Genomic DNA, 17,947 nt, shown 5'->3' on the forward strand with positions numbered 1-17,947 from the left:
TTCTCTCTGAAATGTTGCAGTTGACATCTAGAGTGTGGATAGAAAAGGTAACACCCAACGTGGGGATCGAACTTGCGCAAGGGAGCCATGTTCTCGGCAGAGTAAAAACAGCTCATGACCGGATTTTCTTACGTAGAATGGTCAGATGACTTCAGCACATGTACCGGATAACGGCAACCATCTGTCTCTGTGGTGCTATCGGCCCGCGCATTCGGCTGTTAACCGAAAGGTTGGTAGTTCGAGCCCACCCAGGGACGTTGGCTTTTCTCCAGTTTCTTGCCATCATGACTTTCACAACCGTCTCCTAACGTTGGCGACAGAGCCATGTCTCGCAAACCTACAGCTGTTTCAGGAGCGCCGAGAAAAATAGCAAAATTCACATTTCAAACAGGTGTAGTACCGGATATATTTCCCCAACCTTGTCCAATGACTCCTACATTCATCACCCTCTTTCTCTGATTTTACATAACATAAAACAAGGAGAAATCACAGTATAAAACAAAAGTCCAAAGTATTATTTTATAACAAACTTTGCAAATGATGTTGCCAGGTTTTGCGTCGCATTGCAGCTTCTTGGCATGAAACACAGCCAAGAGGTCTATTTAAGCACTTCCAATGGCAGCAGCAGGCAGTGGGTAAAGTAGGCACTGCTGGGATTCGAACACAGGATGTCCTGTTTACTAGACAGGCACTTTGACCAACTAAGCCACAGCGCCTGCTTGTTGGGCAAGTCTAGGCTTATACTCTTTGTTCATAGCTGTTGACATCTAGAGTGTGTTCAGAAAAGGGAAAGCCCAACGCGGGGCTCAAACCCATGACCCTGAGATTAAGAGACTCACACGCTACCGACTGAGCTAGCCAGGCTGCAGAAAGGGGGCAAGGAAGCCTTCTTCCTGGCAGAGTTACAGCACCTTGTCACCTGATTTTCTTACGTTGAACGGTCAGATGACTTCAGCACAAGTACCAGATGCTGTGACCAGCTGTCTCTGTGGCGCAATCGGCCAGCGTGTTCGGCTGTTAACCGAAAGGTTGGTGGTTCGAGCCCACCCAGGGACGTGTGCTTTTCTCCAGTTTCTTGCCATTATGACTTGCAAACATGCGGCTGTTTTTCAGGAGCGCCAAGAAAAATGGCAAAATACACATTTCAAACTGATGTTGTACTGAATATATTTCCCCAGCCTTGTCCAATGACTCCTACATTCATAACCCTCTTTCTCTGATTTTACATTACATAAAACAAGGAGAAATCACTGTATAAAACAAAAATCCAAAATATTATTTTATAACAAACTTTGCAAATGATGTTGCCAGGTTTTGCGTTGCATTGCAGCTTCTTGGCATGAAACAATGTCTGGATTAGAAAGCTGCATACTGTATTTGTGGCCACTGCTACTGTGAAGGGCAGCGAAACACTGGCTCCAAACTCCATTATCAAGCATTGCTTTTGTCACTCCTCAGTCCATAATCGTCAGCCATGTCTTGTGCAGACCAGTGTTGACCAGAGGGGTTAGCTGGTGTGCACTGAAATGGGATGCCCCACCCCCACCCAGGGAAACAGTCAGCTCAATCATACACTGCCCTATGGGGCAGCCAACCACTGCTAGTTCTGAGACGGTCTGAATTCCACACCATAAAAGTTACTTTTTTCAACGGCAAATCAGCTTGCTAATTTCATCTTTAATAACATTCTTCAATGGTGGTACCTAATGACTGAGAGCATTTGTGATCAGATTGTGTAGCACTGCTTCTGCTAATGGGTTTATTAGTCAAGACAAAGAACATCAGTCACGAACACAGATATCCTCATTCAGAGCAATTAAAATTTGTAGGATCACTAAATTGGACATAAAATTAATTGTGCACTGCCAGCCGCTATTATCCATGGACACATTTCAAAGAGAAAGCTACAGACTACTTGGGGGCTAGACTCAAATAAGCAACATTAGAGAGGTTTTCATGGAGAAAATATTTTAAGTAGCTGTAGCCATTAATGTTGAACCAAAAACTGGCCTGTATTAAAGCTTCTGCATATTAGTATGCACTCAAGCAGAATCGCATTCTTCTTTCTGCCCAATTTCATATGTAAATCAACAGGAAATTATGAAGAACTGAAAGTGGTTTAATTTAAAACAAAACAAAACGGGAGTACAAGGCAATGTGGTTCCTCACTTCTTGTCGCTCAGTGTGGATTTATAATGGATTTGCATGATTCAACAAAGAGTTCCCAAACTCTCAAAGCCCCCACACTGGACCAGCCACACTGGAGACCCCAAAGTAAAAATGGGGTGGCAATTTTTATTACATTTTTTTTACCTCCATTGTCTCCATTTTATTTTTCAGATTTCAGATTTGATTTAAGATTTAATACATTAATCTTCTGCTGCTGTAGCCTATCCACTATCCAGGTTTGATGTACTGTGTGTTCAGAGATGCTCTTCTGCATACCACTGTTGTAATGCATGGTTATTAGCTTACTGTCACCTCACTGTCAGCTTGGATCAGTCTGGCCCTTCTCCTCTGACCTCTCTCATTGACAGCGTGTTTTTGCATGCAGAACCGCTGCTCACTGGATGTTTTCATTTTCTGCAAGCTCTAGAGACTGTTGTGCGTGAAAATCTCAGGAGATCAGCAGGGATCAGAGATTCAAACCACCCTGTCTGGCACCAACAATCATTCCGTGGTCAAAGTCACTTAGATCACATTTCTGCCCCATTCTGACATTTGGTTTGAAATACAGCTGAACCTCTTGACCATGTCTGAATGCTTTTAAGCATTTAGTTGCTGCCACATGATTGGCTGATTAAATATTTCATTAACAAGCTGGTGTACAGTTCTACCTAATAAAGTGGTCACGGAGTGTATGTTACAAGGTAAATTTGGAAAAACGGGAAAGGTACCTAAAGCAGACGATTTAGGCCCTGTTTTTTCCCTTGCTTTTCCCAAAAATCCATCTGTTCATACGAAGACCTTATGATAATAATTTACACAGTTACTAAAAAACCTTTGAAACGCTGTAGTATGCATGCCAGGCCAGTGGGTGGCGGTGCAGCTTTGTAACTCAACACCACATACCTGCGCATGCAGTCTTCTACTCCTGTTTAGACTGATTGGCGCATGTGTATTAGGATCCAAGTCATCCCAGTTTCATGTCATCACCCGCCTCCTCCCCTCACTCCTCACACCGTTGTCACAACAATTGCGTCTTAACAATTTACACGGAAACGGTAAGGACAGCGTTATCGAATAATTCCACTCTGGAACCCGTTATCAAAAGTTAACTCATTTTGTAGCCCTCCAAAATGCCGGTGTCATGCAAACGAAAGGCCCAAACGCAACAAAAGTGTGCCGTTTTCAGCAGGCACCGTTGTCATGTAAAGCCACCCTTAATGCACTTGGATCTGTATTAATGCAGGGCCTGCGGTGCTCTTTGAATAGGTTGTGCAAATGGACAAATTGGAACGCCATGGAGATGGCAGTATCCTGACCCCACCGTGATGGGGCCAGATTGGATGTTGTGATTGGCTGGGTATCAGACCTATTTTTGGCTGTGACATCAGGTCAGTTTGGGTATGGGCTTGCCGTCAACATGGAAGCTTACAAACACTTCTGGCAGCTGTTGACAATGATTGACAACAATAGCACAAAGTTTCCAGTTTTCGTAGTGTGCTGTTATCCTCAAATAACAAATAAAACAGCCATATTTGCCAGCAGAGGAGTGATAAACTTATTGAAGTAATGTTTCAAAAGGCCAATATTTATTTTACTGCCTAGAACTGCCAAGCCTAATGGGCAGCTAAGACTGATAAAAAGCAGTCCTCGAAAAAGTCCTTGAAAATCCCCCTGCTTGCCAACAGGCATCAGGCACTAGTACCCAGGTGTGAATGTGTTGCATTTCTCCAACACACTATTCAGCAACTGAGTGACCAATGCTTTGATGTGAAATCAAACTAATTTAGTGCGTATAATCAAATAAGCCTAATTAGTAATTAGTAAGCCTAATAAGCCCCCCCCAGACCATTCCAGTGTTAAGATAAACTTTCCACTTCTTCATTTTTTAATTTGCACATGCATAAAATCAACAACAATAACAATGCAAAACAACTGGTGCTTGTGCTGGTAAAAGCCCAGAGGGTTATGAACCAATCTCACCTTAAAAAATATATATTTCATGATTAATGAAGACTGGGGGCTTATGTTTGTGACTACATTCCCAAACTATAATCCACCTGCCTTGCTGCAGAGGCTCTGTTGGATTTCTATTTGGGGGAAGTCTAACTGGAGCATCTATGAACTTTTTTAATGTTGTACGGTATTGATGTGGATTTTCAATTCCGGTCAGCTGAAGAAGCCGAAGAAGCACTCCCCCTCTATAATAAAAATAAGTAATTTGTTATTTAGCTGACACTTTTAGCCAGAGAGACTTGGGGCCATATTTCCCTACCGGGGTCTGGTCAGTTGCGAGCTGACATGCTGTTAATTCAGAATTTTCCGGAAGATCCAGTGGGAGAAGTGCCTCTGCTCAGGGTGTGTTAGTCAAGTCCCTGCAGCTCATCGCCAGTTTGGTGTAGCTTTGGTGCATCTAATCCTTTCACCACGTGCCTGCTTGACCCAGGTCTGAGGCCAGAGTTGCTGCCCAGTCTATGACATCGCCTATTTCTCATTTCTGGGCTTTCCCAATTGTCCTGCAATGCACGCATGATCAGCCTACTCAAAATCCAATAATAATTTTTCGAGGATCGTATGCTGTTCAGTTTGTTTTTGATATAAATCCCACAAGCAGGGAAATGCATTGGTTACATTGTATTTATTATTCACTGTTTTCTTTTTCTTTATAATTTTAATTCCCACATTTATTTATGTTTTTAATTGTTGTGAGGCTATTCTCATTGTAGACTGTGATCCCTCTGGTATGGCAATTCATTATTTTTCTTACACCCGTCTGTAATGAGAAGAATGTCATAACTTTAACAATCTTTTCAGTTTAATTACAAACTGTAATCACCAGGAATGTCCTAGAAATGCACCGGTGGTCTATAGTCATAGCAAACACATGTATCTTATTTCTACATGTGTCATGATCTGTGTTTTGTGAATTGATTTCATTGTTTATTATCCTTTATTTTTGTAATTTATTATTTTTCATATTCATGTTTGTCTTAACTGTCATAGTATTCCTGTGTTTGTGTCTGCCTTACCATGTGCTTGTGTTTTCTTTGTCCTGAACCCCGCCCTCACCCGTCTCTGTTAGCCACGCCCCCTTTGGTTCATTTGCATTGTCATTGTTCTGATTGATTCCTCCCTGTTCCTCGTTGTCTCCTGCCCATTAGTAGCTTCCCTCTGTTATTTAAGTTCTTCCCTTTTGTTCAGCCCTTGCCAGATCGTGCCTGAAATGTTTGGTGTGAAATTCTACCTGTTTTTGCTCTGTTCCCATGTGAGTTTGATAGATCTTTGATTTTCTGTTCATGGTTGCTTTCTTAGTTAGTGTTTTGATAAATGTTTTTGGATCTGCTCTTTTGTCATTTTGTGACTTTTTGATTTTGGATTTTTGATCTTCGTTTGTATATCTCTTTATATATCTCTCCTGGCCAGGGAACGCCTCGGGATCCCCCAGGAGGAGCTAGAATGCGTTGCTGGGGAGAGGGACGCCTGGAATACCCGGCTTTGCATACTGCCCCCGCGACCCGACTCCGGATAAGCGGGTGATGATGGATGATGATGGATGGATGATCTTCGTTTGTATTCTGAGTGACTGCCTTGTCTGATCCTGGTCGAATAAATTATTCTCTTTTGGCCTACTACATCCGGTCTGCATCTGGGTCCTTGTCTGCGAGTCGTGACAACATGACAAATATTTGCGCTAATGTGTATTGATTCTTTTAAAAGTGAAAACCTAAAAGTGATAGATTGTTCCCAGGTCTCCCCAACCGTTTGTGCTAACATAAAGCATCGGATGTTTCATGAAAGTCAGTTTAGATAATATTCATGTTTGGTATTATTCTGATTGTTTCAGTGCGACTGATGCAATGGTTTCATTTCTGCAACCGCAAACCTTGGACATCATAACCATCCAGGAACCAAGAAGAAACTGTGTGGAGCTCTGCCCCAGTGAAAGCCATGTGCCTCAACCCCTGATTAAATCTTGCTTTCTGGGGAGGCCTGGCTCCAAATTCCAAATGGTTATAAAGGCCAGATGGTTCATTGCAGACCCATTTGAGTGGTCAACTTCAAAGGCCTGATTTTGGATTTAAGGAGACCAAACCAAGTAATCTGGAAGGATGCAATCAGACTCCCGTGCACGTAACTTCTATGTACAGGGTGTCCGTAGGCAGACCCCTGTACGTAGCTTTTATTACCAGGTATGACTTAAGACTCCGTAATTTGGTTTCCTTTGTAATACTTTTATGTATTTTATTTGGAACTAGAGTGTAATTTAAGTATGTAACCTGTCTGGTAAAATAAATTGGTAACTTAATCGGTGTGGTTTCCCTTACTGAACACTCACTGTTACACAGGGAATGCTTGGTTACTCCCTCGAGTTTGTCTAAGGGAGGATTTAAATTTACGCTTAATGTATCACGGCATATTGCACCCGTAGACCTGTCGGTAAATCATTCCTCTGCGTGGTAATTAATTCATGTCGAGAACAGATGAATGTATTGGCCCTATTGTGGAGATTCCTGGTCAGACCAGTAAAGAGCGGAAGGCAGAGTGGTACTCCTGTCTTTGTATCGTGGCTTATTTATTGGCTGATCTAGACTCTCCGCATAGCGGCCGCTAATATTTAACCCTACTAATATTCTTTCAGCAACACCAGAAAGACAAGCATGCCAATACCTTCGGCCCTCGCTAAATTCAGTCGTAGGGTTAGCGTTGGGTTTTACAATAAATACCACAGATTATAATCCATAACGCTCCTATAGAAGGAACATTTTTAAATCATATCTTCTTATGAGCAAATCGTTTGTATTTGTATTTAAAGACTAAATGGTAAATCGTCTGCATTTATATACTGCCTTTATCCAATGTTGTAGAATTGATGCTTCTCATTCACCCATTCACACACACACACACACACACCAACAGTTGCCATGCAAGGCACCACCCAGGAGCAATTCGGGGTAAGGCAGGGGTGTCAAACTGAATCCCCAGGGGGCCGCAGTGTCTGCGGGTTTTTGCGGTTTCCTTTCAATCAACTGCCAATTAAGCCCTTGAGAACAAGGTGTGTGGATACTTCAACCAATCAATGACTTGAATGAACCCAGAACACCCCAAAAACCAGCAGACATTACGGCCCTCCAGGACTGGAGTTTGACACCTGTGGGGTAAGGTGTCTTGCTCAGGGACACTTCAACACAGCCCGGGCGGGATCCTGCCAGATGACTGCTCTTACTTCCTGAGTCAATGTCTCTCCCTTATATTCTATTGTAAAAAAAAAAATGCCTACATTCTATTGTAAAAAATGCAAAAACTGCATTTATAGGCAACTACATGGTGCATGCTTGTGCTTTTTCAGTTTTCAGTTTATACAGCTGTAAGTGTGCTGGAAATGTACTTTCTTTCAACCTTGTCCGTCACGTTGATTGTTTTTTCGGAGTGGAACCACTGGCGCTGTGGGGCATGGGTGCACAACAGCTCTGGAGTGCTCACATTCGCCACCTGGTGGTGGTTGTGCGAAAAACACCCTAGCTAATCCTGCTACAATGACTGCTCAGCCTTATCGAGCAAAAACAATTATGAATTTCATTTTGGCGCTAGTTAAGTTGTGCTCATTAAGTCACTACTTAAATTGCAATAACAATGATTATAAATCAAAAGGCATGACAACTAATATTTTGCCAGCTAAAAGTTTTTTTTTTTCCAAAAGACAAATGATATCTCCAAACCAGAGATAAATGTTCTTCTGTATATGGCAAGTCACTGCAAAATGCATGGCAGCTACCCCCTACTGTTGGAACAAGTATTTGTTCCCAACCAGCGGCATTCTTGCTGCAGAGGCAAAACGTCAGATTAAACAAGAAACCACTGTAATGTGGCCCCATTGCTCTTTTTTTGTCTTGGTTGGTAAAGGGATGCCATTTACCTCTGCTAGATCATATTTAACTGAAATGTGTCCTTTTTTTTGCAAAGTCATGATTTATATATAAATCCACTAGAATGAAAGCATGGGAGCATAAATCATCTTATCAAACAAGTCAAACAAGGTATTCATGCAGATGATTACTGATATTTAGTTTGAACTGACACACAAAACAAAAAACACAGAAACCAAGTACCATATTTACACAGGTTTATTCACTGGTTGTCAAGTAGCTTACACCCCCCAAAAATGTAATTCCTATTTTACTAGAAGTTAAAAATGGGTCACTTTGATCAAACTAAACAAAAGGTTTAATATACTGTAAATGCCAAATTAATTATAAAATGTGCATCCTAAAATTAGAGATACACATGAGAATTGTGACTGGGAGGCTGAATGAATTGGGAAAATTGAGGTTGGCAAGCATGGTCGATGACCACAGTGGGTTCCACTCTAGTCAGCTGAGAACAGGAAGATGGGGCAGCAGTGAACCTGTCATCACCAGAACTTGATGACTGAAGGTTGGAGAATCATTGGCAGATTTGGAGAATCTCGATTTCTGCTACCAGATGCAGATAGTAGGGTCAGAATGCATAAACAGCATGAATACATTGGTCTCTCTTGCTCTGTGATAATGTTGCACAAAGTTAATGTGCTGTAATGGTGTGGGGAATGCTTTCTTGGCATGCATTAGGCTCCTTACTGCCAATTGAGCATAATTTCAACGCCACAGCGTATCTAAGCATCACACTGACCATATGCATCCCTTTACAGCCACAGTCTACCCTTTTTTACACTGATACTTCCAACAGGAAAGCGCGCAGGATAACAAAGTGCACATCATCAAAACAGGTTCCACGAACATGACAGTGACTTCAGTTTTCGTCATTGGCCAACAAAGTCACCCGATTGCAATACAATAGGGCACCTTTTGGAGAAGGCAGAAGGAGGTGGCGTGAATGTACGACCAAAATGATCTGCAGGAACTACCTGATGCTATCAAAATCCCAAAGGAAAGGTTTCAGCACCTTGTATAGGATCCATGCCACAAAGAATTCAGGCCTTTCTGTAGGCAACTTAATTGGGTACACCCTGTGCTAGATACATGTTGGTGTACCTAATTAAGCTGTCATTGAGTGTATATGATTGAGGTTAGTGATCACAAAAATATGGCTGATAAAGTTATATTTGGCTGTCAAATTGCTGTGGTTTATTACACATCTTTGAGGGATTCATATTGTTCATATTTTTAGAGAGATTGGCAGTTGGTTTAGAGTTTCTTGTCTCTTTTGTTTTGCACCTCGTAGTAATCACACTCCAGGAGTATAGACTACTGTTCACAGTTGCCCTTTCTTGACGATGCCTTCCGCTTAGAGTTTGATGCAGACATCACCTTAGACCAGTGGTCCTCACTCCCGGTACTGGAGAGCCGGCAGGGTGTGCTAGCTTTTGTTGTTACTCAGCACTAAATTGATCAATTAAAGCAGTTAATTGCAGTTAACTCACGTAACCTGGTTTCTTGGGTCTGAATTGGTTGCTGGACCAGGAGTGACCACTGCCTCAGACAGTGATTCGGAGGAAGGGATTTAACGTGCGGCTTGAACAGGAAAAAGTTTTCGTTCACAACCCAGAGCATGCTGCGATTTTGATTGCTTAATTATCTCAGGAACCATACCTGTGTGGAAGCACCAGCTTTCGATATACTCTGTGCTTCTCATTTATCCTAATGTCTCTGCCTTTTTAGCTACTACCTGTAGGCACGATTGCTAATTTTCTCCCCTGAATTTTTAATAGGATTCACACTTCATCTAATTAAAGGCGAGCTTAAAACGAGTGCAAACTGCCTGGGGATATGACTCTTTAGCCTCTTCTTCCCATATGCTAAACTGGTTAGATCACATATTCATAGACATTCTCCCTTACTCTCACATAAAATTATGCAAAGGCCGCAGCACAGTTTGGTTTAAAGGAGTTTCAGTCCTGGAGAAAGAGGAGAGAATGGCCAGTTCTCCTGTATAATGAACCTCAAATAGTAGGTTTTCTTTCTTTCTGCTTGTGGTGATAACCCCCTGGAAAGAGAAACGGGATGTCAAAAAAAACTGAAGGCGACCTACAATTTAGCCCCCAACTCAAACACACCAAAGTATTATTCCAAATGCTACCCTTCCCCTCAACCCTAATGAAAGTCATTCATTCAGAGTGTTGGCTGTACATTTAAAGCAATAATAACAATAATATTAATAATATTAATAATAATAATACTTTTTATTCATTTTTCCATATGCCATAGAGCCTAGAGTACATGACATATCATGACATAACACGTCATAACCATTTGTGACAGCTTTTTGCATTATGATTAAGGGCACAATTCAGTCCTGATGCATGCAGCAACAGACACTGTCACAGGAACTGTGACGTATCACTGACCATGTGATGTGAGGTGCGCAGTCCTACCTGAAGCACTCGTTTGCCATTCATCTCTCTGTAGATATGATTGGCCAGTGTTCAGTCACATGCTCATCATGCTAACAGTGCAACACTGACTCTGATGGGCCACAGGGTTTTCTTGTCTTTTCTTGTTTTCTTGTCATTTCAACTACAGTTTCAAGTAGCACCTGGGTCAGACCCAAGGAACTGAGACTCTGTATGAAGCATGATTACCCAGTTAGCTGGATGACTGCACTAAATTGCACTTGGAGCCTTCCCAAATCTGGAACATAGATTGAACTAAGAAATAGCTTATCAGGGTTTTACTCAGCTAACCAGGTAATCCTGCTTTGTGAAACACCCCCCCCTAGGTTGAGTTAACTGTGAAAGAACTAGTTTGATAAATGAAGGGCAGAAGACAAGGGGGCTGACCAATGAAAACCAGCAGAACATGCAGACATGCAGAACCAGGTTTTGGGGAACCCTGTGTTATGAGTTATGTTGTGAGTAACACTGCTGTCTGACAGCAAGAAGGCTCTGGGTTGGAGCCCCACTGGGCTCACTTTGCATCTTCTCCATGTGTCTGCATGGGCTTCCTCCGACAGTCCAAAGACATGCAGGTTAGGTTAATTGGTGAGTCTAAATTGCCTGTTGGTATGCTCCTGTCATTGCCATTGACCAAGTGCCATTGCCATTGTACAGGTAGCAGTTGAAATTGTACTTCCCTCTAGGGTCTTTCAGCGAACTTATCCCTGGTTATGGGTATGCACTTTGTTGTACGTCGCTCTGGATAAGAGCGTCTGCCAAATGCCAATAATGTAATGTAATGTAAAAGTCAATGGCAATTGACTTGGCAAAAGTCCAAGCTGCCCACTACTCCTAAGTAATTAGGACAGGTTAAATGCAGAGGATGCATTTTGTTGCTGTAGAAGGCAATGACCTTTACTAATAAATAAAATAAAACCAAGTTATTCATACAAGAAATCTTCAAAACTCCAGCTTAAAACCCCCAATTGACTAACAAAAGACTCAAAGGCATCCCAGTGCAACCCACTGGAATTGCTTCTGCATTGACTATACAGTAAAACTTACCCAAGCGACCACCTCTGAGAGCTGGGATCCTGCAAATAACGACCAGTGCCATTCCTTCCAGTCGATTTCTCTCCTTATCACTACAACCCAACCAAATCTCAAGACCTGACCAGCGACCACCATTTTATCTCCCCAAAGCCTTACTTTAATCACAAGAGCCAACAACCGATAACTGCTTACTGCTATAGCATCACTCAGCCAGAATCCCCCGCTTTGAAAAACAGGCTGACCTCTGGCATTTGGCATTTATGCTCGCTTCCGAGGAACTAGAAGCTTTTACACAAGGTTTCGTAAGTAGGTGCGCATGTGTTTTAGTGCTGAAGATATGTAATTATAGAATGGCTTCTAAACCTTCTGAAGCATGACAGCATGTAGAATATGTTAACATTACATAACATACCGGCACGTTTGAGACAGGTGTAAATATGTTGGCTTTAATAAAATATAGAAAAAGCTAAAGTTGTATGCATTTTCACCTGACATCAGTTTGACACACAATACAAATAACAATATAATGACTGTTTTATAGTGTTAATCCTTCATTTATGAGTAATGGTAGATTTGGTGATATCAGTGGGGACTGGTGGTCTCAAGTGTTACTGTTTAATTCAGAATTTCGAAGGTCGGCAATGTTGTCTAACCCGGCAATATTAAGTAACAACAATGATTCAAATTTTGGACAAAGTACCACTAGATTTGGTTACATTTGATGACTATTATTGTTATAGACATCAACCCCAAGAAATAAGGGAACGGTTGTTTGTTACAAAAATGACAGCATGAAAAGGTATGAAAGATGGCATTACAAATATTTTAAAATAAATATTCAAAAATTAAGGAAAAACAATTAAATGCACTACGCTGATGGACAACACTTTTGGTTGATTGCGTACATTATGGTTGTCATCAGAGAACCTACCACCTGTACCCACTGAAAATACAGAAAATGAACATCCATCCATCCATCCATTATCTTAACCCGCTTATCCTGAACAGGGTCGCAGGGGGGCTGGAGCCTATCCCAGCATTCATTGGGCGAAAGGCAGGAATACACCCTGGACAGGTCGCCAGTCCATCGCAGGAAAATGAACATGCTGTTCAAATAAAGAGAAAACGACAAGCGGAACAGAAGTGCACACTTGCAGCTGATCTACCTTCCGCTTCCAGCCCCATCGTGCTCTGCACTGTAATTGCCTGCACTGTCAAACGGGGGTATCTCCGCTGATTAGAATGGATTGCATATTCGGCTTCCTTTCCGGCACGTGTCATTTGTAATGTTGAAAAACGCTGCTTCACACTCGTGTGTGGATGGGCATGTGTGATTGCGTACCTCTACATTTCCAACACGGAAGTCCAATGCCTTACTGTATGTGAAGATTCTTTTCTACAAATAATGCAAATTCATATATACTATTTTCTCATCATCTCACTAAATTTAATTTACCATGATGGATGGTTTGCTGCAGATGGCCAGAAAGGAGGGAATTTGAAACCAGAATTGAATTATAATTATAATAAGTGGGCTTGTTTATTTGTTGGCTAATTTATATTTCAGGATAGGAGACGGCAGTCTTGGTGGGCTGCGACATGCAACAATGAGCGGAGTTAAACTTCTAAATACAATTCATTTAAAATATGACCTTTATTTTAACGTTTCAAGAGAAATGGAAGCTATATTGAATATATTCATTAGATCTACTCCAGCCAGATTTATGTCTGCTATCTTAGGACCTTAAATGTTGTAATTATGTAAACAGAAATAATGAGCAATGTTGTGCAAGAAAGAAATACACTGAATTGCTGAAAAAAAAAAAAGAACTCTTCATTCAGCTGAGAGAATGCCAATGAAGCTGCAAAAACTGTCACAGCAATCTAAAAACTGGGGCATTCATATGCAACAAGCGAAGAAATTGTTCAATCAAATACCTTTTTATGTCACTTCTCAAAGCAAAATAAAGGGAAAAAGCCGGAAAAAGAAACAACAAAAACACTACACTGTCAAACAAACGAAAAATAAACTAGATTTTCATTCTTTTTTTCCAAAATGCTTAACCTAGTTTATCACAAAATAAATCAAAGTTGCTTTAACAAACATATTGTTTTTATTGTGAAGTGCTGCTTGTCTGAAATTATTTGAAAGTGGGGCAGGCTGTAGTCTAGTCTATCTGAAAGAAAAGAGATGTTCTCAAGAGCTTCTAAAGAATGTGCCATCACTTTACTTGAACATTTAGAAACTATTCAAAGGAAAATCTGCCTAAATACCAGAATGAAAGGAACCATGCACAATTTATGGCCATAATCTAGCTGCCTTTTTATACGATGAATGCTCTTCTCCAGTTTTTTCTCAAAATGGAGAATGTGTAATCATGCCCATTCTGCCACACTTGCTCCAGGAGTACCGAGGACAAAGGTGTGCTCTCCTCTGAATCATGTGATGATGCCACTGCGTTTTCTTTGTACCATGGTCAACAGGTCACGCTCACACAAACATGAGTTAGAGGAAGACACCTCACATGCAGATCAACAGGTGAACCATAAGTCATCATCAGACAGAGACCCTCGACCTTAGGCAACGCAAGCGCTGCTGGCCGCTGGTAAGACTTGCAATTCAGACTCATTACCAGACTGTGGGACCCATCCACAGATACTGGACTATGGGGTTCATCACCATATTGAGACAGGCACAATGTGGTTTAGCTCCTAGAATATGCTTCTGGATCAACATCACAATTGTTGTCCCGAGAAAAACATTCCTTTTAATGAACCAATCACGGTTAACTAGTAAACCGGCGGCCTGTAGCGTAGTGGTTAAGGTAAATGACTGGGATGTAAGGTTGGTGGTTCTAATCCTGGTGTAGCCACAATTAGATCCACACAGCCATTGGGCCCTTGAGCAAGGCCGTCAACCCTGCATTGCTCCAGGGGAGGATTGTCACCTGCTTAGTCTAATCAACTGTACGTCGTTCTGGACAAGAGCATCTGCCAAATGCCAATAATGTAAACCCAACTCACCACATACCGTACAAAAGTTATTTGTGAAATGTCAATTGTCTATATTTCAGCACCTTTTTTTGTCATTGGCCATAGCTATATTGGATTGAGGATGAAATGATGGTACAAATACGCCTATGATGAATATCGTAGCCTACATCTGGGAACAATGTCCATTTCACACTGTGACAATGCGTTCATCATACCCGTTTAGAAAATGAGAGTTAATTTAAAAGATGATTGGCTAAATTTCATTGAAAGCTGTGACCAAAAATGTAAACCTATATGCCTTCTCTGTCGATCTTCGTCATTCTGTGACTTCAGTACATTAACAGATGCTCTTCCTATAGTATATTTTTTCAAAGAGAATATTAATTATGTGTTATCTCAGTACTGAGCTGCCTGTAAATTCATTCCCATTGTCGCCAGGAGGTGTGGGGGAAGGGGGGAGTGTTTACATTGTGAGTGCATATGAAGTCATGAGAAAAAATAACATTATTGGCATTTGGCAGATGCTCTTATCCAGAGCAACGTACAGTTGATTAGACTAAGCAGGAGACAACCCTCCCCAGGAGCAATGCAGGGTTAAGGCCCTTGCTCAAGGGCCCAACGGCTGTGCGGATCTTATTGTGGCTACACTGGGATTAGAACCACCGACCTTGCATGCATGTCATTTACCTTAAGCACTACGCTACAGGCCGCTACGTATGCCATTTCTAGTCAAATTTTTTGTTTTGAACATTGTTGTCAGTAGTTTCTGTAGTTTATTTTCAGACTTTTTCATCTCACATGTGAACATTTTAAATCATTTGCAATGATCATTTGTAAGCCCCAGGCTTCCTTAATTCTAACCTGAAGGTGTTTTCTCCTGAAAGACGTTTGGTGTACTGCATGGTTACTGTTGCTCCGCTGCTGGAATTGTCTTTTTTGCCGTGTGTCACAGGATGTCTGAAACACCAGATGGCTTCATCAGTCATACAGCTCAGAATATTCTGTCTATATTTGTCCTTTTTGAACAGAATTATCTATTTGAGTGATTAAAAAACAACCTTTAGCTGTCTCAGATGTCAAAATTATATTTAGACTCTGTTTACACACATTCTCCCACTCCTTAGATTACACACCAGGGGCAATCTCTGTAGGTGCTTCCATTTCCAGTCAGAAATGAATACGCATTTTGGCTAAAGATAGATTTTTTAAAAAATAGTCAATGCTGTGTCCCATCTGTGTCCCACCTCCCTTGTCATGAATGTGACAGCTTTACAACAGCGGATAATGCAGGCACCAACACAGGTGCAGAGTTGTAGGTTATTATCTTATTCCGGAGTTTATTTTTGTTTTTCCATAGCTTGTTTTTTTGGGGAAAAAAACCCTGTCTGGAGGAACTTATTCCGGGACTAGTGAATTCAATCAGAGTCAGCAGCAGGTGTTCCAGGTGGTTATAGAGCAGGTGGCTTGGCTCCTTAACGTTGTTCACAACCAAAGAATCCCCACCACCCTCTTGACCCCTGCTGCATGTATACATGAATACAGACAAGCAACTGTCCATTCTTCTGACTCTCCATAATACACAAGTAATCGTGCTCAATAAAATACATAATAGTTGGGGTTTTTTTTTCAAATACATTCCTACACTTTACTGTGCTTTGTGGGCTTATAAACAGAGATATTGTGGAATTCAAAGAAAAAGAGGAGAGAACAAAGCATCACCCGTGCTACACGCCAGATGACCATGGAGTGCGAGAAGAGGAGAAAGGCTTAGGAGATGGCTGCTCAAGTTGGCATTGCTGTCAACAGGGGCACAGCGAGGAATTCTGGGTCTTTTGAAAGAATATTGCTCTGAGACCCCTTTCTTTTTTTTGAACTTAGATTTTATTTCAGTTTCAACAATTTACAATCATGTACACAATTCACAATGTCTCCTGTTTTTCTTATATTACCAGCTGTACCAGATTTATGAATAAGACTTTAGAAGAGAGAGAAAAAAAATAAATAATAATAATAATAATAATAACTAAAATTAAATTAAATTAAATCAAAAAAAAAAAAAATCAAAAAAAGAGCACAGTGTCAGTCCTGCAGAGTGATATGGGTGCTGCGTACACATACATGAAACTGGTTTGGGGAGAGATGCAGGAGACAGTGTATCGAGGCATTTACTGTATTAATATAGCCATGACAGGACTCCACCTTTTAGTGCATATATCTTTCTGGAGTCTCAAGGAGTATGTTATTTGTTCCATCAGACAGATTTCCCAAACTTTCTCAACCCGCATATTATATGTTGGGGGATCAGTTTTTAGCCACTTGATTGTAATACATTTGAGTGCTGCTGCTAGTAATACTTGCCAAAGGTATTTTTTGGGCCTTCCCTCTATGCCTTCCGGCACCACCCCCAGCAATGCCACCTTTGGATCTTTGGTCAGGTTTTGGTGGAATACCTCACCAAGAGCCTCAAATATGTCATCCAAAAACATCCGTAACTTGGGGCATGCCCAGAATATGTGGGTATGGTTGCCGAGTTGTGAGCTACACTTTCTCCAGCATTCACTTGAGTGTGCTGGGCCCATTTTGGCAACTATCTGTGGAGTCCGGAAGAACCTCATAACCACCTTCCAGCTGAACTCTCTCCACGTGTTGGGATTAGTTACTGAATGTACCCCAGTACATATTTCTTCCCACGGGTCCTCTGGCGTGTCTGCGTTTGAGACCCCTTTTTGAACCATAATTTTATTTTTTATTTATCTTATGACTAGTTCTTTGTTTTGGGTCAAATTGACCCCAGCACTTTAAAATAAATGCAGAAATATCGCCTTTTTATTGCCTCATCTTAACCCTATGGTACAGTAGATGGAAGTTTGTCACCTGTATGGAAAAGTGCCAGCCGAATCATCCAAAAAGAAAAAAAGAAATAAATAGCTGTATATCTTCTTACAGATACAGTTACAGAATAACCTCACACAACACACGAAAAGTTGTTACAGGACTTCAGAAAACATGTTTATTATTTTATCCCACCAAATCAGAAAAATCATACAGTATCAAGATTTAGAGATGCCAAACACTGAATGTGGTCCAATTGACCCCAAATGTAATATGAAGGTTAATACAACATGTGGGCCATCTCCAGCTGTGGACCTCGCGAATCGTCACCATCGATGTCCCATGTAGTGGTTAAGGTAAATGACTGGGACAGGCAAGGTCGTGGTTCTAATCCCGGTGTAACCACAATAAGATGCAGTGGGGCCCTTAACCCTGCATTGCTCCAGGGGAGGATTGTCTCCTGCTTAGTCTAATCAACTGTACATCGCTCTGGATAAGAGCATCTGCCAAATGCCAATAATGTAATGTATCGGT

General features: G+C 41.3%; 1 non-coding gene across 1 annotated transcript; it reads left to right on the forward strand.

The window, feature by feature from the left end:
• Positions 1 to 982: 982 nt before the first annotated feature.
• trnan-guu (transfer RNA asparagine (anticodon GUU)) lies at positions 983 to 1,056 on the forward strand. The gene has a single exon. It is a non-coding gene; the product is annotated as a tRNA-Asn (tRNA).
• The last annotated feature ends 16,891 nt before the right edge of the window (positions 1,057 to 17,947 follow it).

Source organism: Conger conger, chromosome 13 (assembly GCF_963514075.1).
Source record: "Conger conger chromosome 13, fConCon1.1, whole genome shotgun sequence".
NCBI classification, from domain to species: domain Eukaryota; kingdom Metazoa; phylum Chordata; class Actinopteri; order Anguilliformes; family Congridae; genus Conger; species Conger conger.